Source organism: Gekko japonicus, unplaced genomic scaffold, assembly GCF_001447785.1.
Source record: "Gekko japonicus isolate JY-2015 unplaced genomic scaffold, Gekko_japonicus_V1.1 scaffold1599, whole genome shotgun sequence".
NCBI classification, from domain to species: Eukaryota; Metazoa; Chordata; class Lepidosauria; order Squamata; family Gekkonidae; genus Gekko; species Gekko japonicus.
Window position 1 is genome coordinate 324,188 of NW_015168096.1, and position 4,922 is coordinate 329,109.

The following is a 4,922-nucleotide window of genomic DNA, read 5'->3' on the forward strand; positions in this document are numbered from 1 at the left end:
ACTTCCCCTTCGGTGGGGATGCCGAGGAGCCCGGGGCGCAGAGCAGTCCCCGCAGAACTACTGCTCACAGGGTTCATTGCTGTGGAGTCAGGGAAAGAAAACAGGCTCAGGACAGGGTGCGGGGAACACAACTCCCGGGCAGGAGTGCCAACATTCGTGGATGGCAGGAGTTTAATAGCAATAAAGCGCTCGCGACAGCCCAAGTCTAGAGAGGTCGACCCTGCTGAGAGATTCTCAGATCTTTACTTCCCTTGGCGCCCACCTGCGGAGCTCCTCGGCTTCAGTCCTGCGTCCTGGAGAGGAAAAGGGGAGAGGAGGTATTGGAACCAGACCTTGGACACAGAAACGCCGGAACGTTGAATAACAATAACAATAATAAAGAAAAGAGGTAGCTTTATACACAAGATCCAGTTCCGGGGAAGTTTCACCCTGACTCATTTAAAGTTAACACGATTCTGTAAGATTAATTTCTTTTAAAAGACGTCCTCCTATCTGATGCTGTGCCTGCAACTCGCAGTTCCGGGAATTTGAACAGAAAAGAAAAGAAAAATCTCTCTCCGAGGTTTGGTCCTGCGTCTGGCTTTCAGACCAGGAGCGTCGCTTTTAACGTGGTAGAATTATGGCTGTAGTAGCCTTTCGGGTGTCGGCGTAGAGCTCTTTGAAACTCGTTTTTACAAACACGCAGCAGAACGAGAAGTCAAGTCCTGCACCTGTTTGGAAGCGGGTAGCCAAAGTTTTCAAACTTGGTCCCAGTTACAGTTCGCCAAAGAAAGTGGCACCTTTATATGTATACACACACACATATCTATATCTGTACGCTACACAAACAAGTGTTGCAACTGACAGAGAAAACTCCTTCTTTTTACCATTGTACAGTCACAAATCATCCTTTGAAACCCGGCCGTCCCTTTTCTTCCCTGTATCGCTTCTGCCCCCCCCCTCGCCCGCCCCCCAACACACACACAACCTCCAGTTCCTCCCCCCTCCCCCTTTCCCTGTGGCTCTCATTTGAACGACCAGGTCTATAATTTCTTGCCGGCATTTTATTAAACCGCAGATGTTAGCCCTTTTCTACGTGTTCGGGCTGCTAATGCCCGGCCACTTAACACAACAAAAAATGTTCATCATTCCTGGAGCCTTTCCCAGGGCCGGCTCTCGGCTGTTTGCCTTTGCTTCCAAGGCACACTAAACGACGCTGGGAGGTAAAGATTGCAGGGAGGTGGGGGGTGGTGGTGCTTGGAATAGGAAGAAGGCAGCTCTGGATCCCTCTCTGGCCACGTGATGCCCGAGCCGCCCCTAAGCCAGTTCCTATTAGGAAGGCAGAAGACCTTGAGTAAGAATGGAGACACAGCATCTTCATCACCTTCTCAAACCTTGGCGACTTGCAGCCCCAGCCCCAAGAATTACGGGACCCTTTCTGGATTTCTTTCAATCAGATGTGGGCCTTGGGCCTCATCTTGGGTTAACTGTAATGCACGTTTCTTTGTACTGATTCATTTGTCTACACAGCAAGAGGCCCAAATTTTCTTCGAGGCTCTGGGCAATTTCGCCTGGTTTTGCTGGAGCTTGATTCCGGATACCAAACAAAATAAAAACAGAGGCCAAACCAAATAATCGTGCAATAAAATCCCCCCCCCCCCCAGTTTCATTTCAGAGGATGATTAACCTATCTATTGCAAATCGGATGTTTGTTTTCTGTAAAGGCTTGAAGGAAAACTTTTCTTGCGAAGAGGACTGGAGCGCAGGTTAAGCGGGGCTCATTTGAATTGCATCAGCGACATCTAGTGGCAAAAAACCGTACTGTCACCTTCGTGGTTTTAAAATCCCTGCTAGTTCATAGATAAGAAAATGGATCCTTCCTTCCTTCCTTCCTTCCTTCCTTCCTTCCTTCCTTCCTTCCTTCCGAGCTCTGAGTCCAAGTTCAGAGGTCCAAGTTCTTATTTCAAAGGCTTAGGACGTTTCTCATGTATACAAGGAAAGGAATTATAAACGCTGTCGCTTAGCGATGGGGTACGGTGGGCGTAATGTTTATGCACGCGCGTGTGTTCAGTGGACACAACATTCACTGAAAATGGACCCAAATCACACCTGTCCATCTGCATCCCACCACCCCTCTCAATTTACAGGAAAGCCCAAGGCAAGGGAGGAAAGAAGCAACTATCAAATTTCAAGGAGAGTAATTAAGCCGCAACGGGACCGGATTGCCTGCACACTTTCTTGCAGGGAGTTGCGTAGTGACCTTGGAGTTTGGGGGAAGGCCTTCTTGGTTCCCACCTCAAAGCTGGAGTCAACTTTAAATTAATTAACCCTGCCAGGCATCTTTCGCCTCCGGGCTGGCCTGGTGAGCTTGAGGTGGCCTGTCGATTTATGTGGATGGTGGGGGAGCGTCTAGATGGAGTCTTTCTCTTGCCCGGCTAGCCGTTTCATTCCTCACGCGGTCAGACCATTGGCAACCATCCCCTGTCTTGAGAGATTTGTTCCCCTCCAGATTTTTCTCCCCCCGCCCAGCAGAATTTTTCTTCGGGTTCTGTCCCGCCACAATACCAGAAAGGAAAGCTCCGAACCAAGCTCTCACTGGAGTCACAGTCCAGAATTCGCTTGCCCTGCAATAGCACCTTCGACATTAGGTGGCGCCATAGAGTATGGACTAAAAATTGAGCCGGTCGTCCCCTCCCCCCCGGAGAAATCCACAATCCCCCCTCCCTGTGGAATACGCGCAGGGCAACCCTAGGAATCTGCCCTCTTCCAGCAGTCCGGGGCAATCAAAGTTTGAGTCCCTTTGAGGAGGCCACGGGCACCTCGGTCTGTGATTGGAGGTCCTTGCCCTACACACCCCCAGAGACAATAAACAGGCAAAGCATAAGCTTTGATGGAGCAGAGCCCACTTTTTCAGATGCAAAGACGGGATCCTCAAGTTCACCAGATTTTAATGTCGGAACAAAATGTTCTTAACGGTCCCAAGTGCCGTTGGAGTCCTGTTTCCTAAGATTGGGGTGATGTGAATGTGGCCAGGGATATGCGGGCAGCGTCTGAGAAGCGAACGGCTCCTTTGCACACGTGTGATGATTGGTCGTCTGATGTTGCCGTTATCCCACGATGAAATGAACTAACTTTAAACGAGGCGGATGTGCTGGCACGTGAGGAGTGAGCCTTGCTTGTCAACGAAGTCCGCTGAAACCAACGGGACATGTCCCCGTCTTCAGACTCCCAGAAAAGGGTGATTAGAAGTAATGGAGGAGAGGAGACAACTGGTTGCTAGTTGACAAAGCTGCGCAGAATTGACAGGTGCAGTTTCCCTCCTCCCTCTCTGTTCCTGAGACGCAGCTACCCATTTCCCTTGTCTACCTGGCTCGAAAAGGTGCAGGAATTGGTACTTTTCCTGGCCAGTCTAAGGCAGAAATTCTTTTGCCTCTCTCGACCACCACTAATGCGCGCCCGTGTGTGTGTGTGAGAGAGAGAGCGAGCGAGCGAGAGAGAGCGCGCCATCCTAAACAGGTCCACTCAGATCCCTATTCGTATCTATTCAGTGGGAAAGTGACCCTGGGAGTGGCCTGAGAGCTCAGGCAACCTGAAGCCTCCTTTCAGTGGAGGGTCGCCAAAGTTTCAACTCGAGCAGTTGGGGAGGGGCGCTGTTTAGGTTCTCCTTTGGCCTGGGTCCTTGAGTCTTTAGAAAGGGTGTGTGTGTGTTTAAGGACTTCAGTTTCGATTTCTTTTCTTTACATTTAGGGGTGTGCGGCACGTGTGTTTGGCTTTACGAACCATCTTGAGCCTTCCATGTAAAAGGAAGTAGTTAATGTGTGTGTGTGTGGGGGGGGGACAATCCCCTCCCAACAACAGATAAAAGGTCTTAAGGATTCTGAGAGAGATCAGGACATGGAAGAAGCCTGCGGAACGCGCGAAGGGCCGGCGTATCCAGACAGGACCCGAAGAGGACAGAACATTTGTATTGTCAACAGAGACGGAAGGAACCTCGGCCCAGCGGAATGGCTCTCGAGTCCTCCTCGCCTGATCAGTGTAGGCTCACTTCTCCAGTCTACTCCGATGGCACCACCGTGAGGCGGAAGGGCTCTTTACAAAGCATTCAAAACAAGAGATGGGTCTCTGCCCGCAGAAGCCTACATCTGCAGCGGTCTGCGCCATCAAGGTGGACGGGAGGGACTACTGTTTCATTGGGAGACCACGGCCTGTGGGACATCCCGGGGACCGGCGTCTCCAGAGAGGACTGTGTCGTTAAGGGGGAGGAGATGGGAGACAACGGAGAAAAAAAGACAGGCGAGCCAAAAGCCCCCAGCCAGAGAGGCCGAAGAGCCCCAGCCCCCTGAAGTCTTCGGAAGCCAGCCAGCCGGCCTGCCTGCCTGCCTGGCCTGCCTGCCTGTGGGCTTCCCAGCTCTGCGAAGCGGCCGCAGGAAAAAGGCCCTAGCGCGTCCCCTCAGACTGGGGGCTCCAGCCCCGCCGGGAGGGACGACCACCCCTCTCGCTTCCCCCCCCCCCAAACTGGTTTTCACGCTCCGGGTTTATATATATATATATATAATACACACACACACTCTGCTGGGCTTTTAGGTGATTGTTCGCTTCAAAGTTTAATGTGCTTTTCTTTTTTAAATGGCTCTGCATTGTAATGATTTGACATTTCTGTGATTTCCTCATGTTTGGTTGGGTGAGACGCCTTCCCCACGGCTATGTGTGCGTGTGAAAGTTGGACAAGGAAGAAAGCAGAGGGAAAGAATGTTGATTTCGTTGAAATGCGGTGCTGGAGGAGAGTTTTAGGGATACCATGGACCGCCCAAAAGACATCAGTGGGTTCCTGGATTAAATCAAGTCTGAACTCTCCACAGAAGCTAAAATGACTACACTGAGGCTCTAGTGCTTTGGTGGCATGATGAGAAGACAAGGCTCTCTGGAAAAGACAACAATGCTGG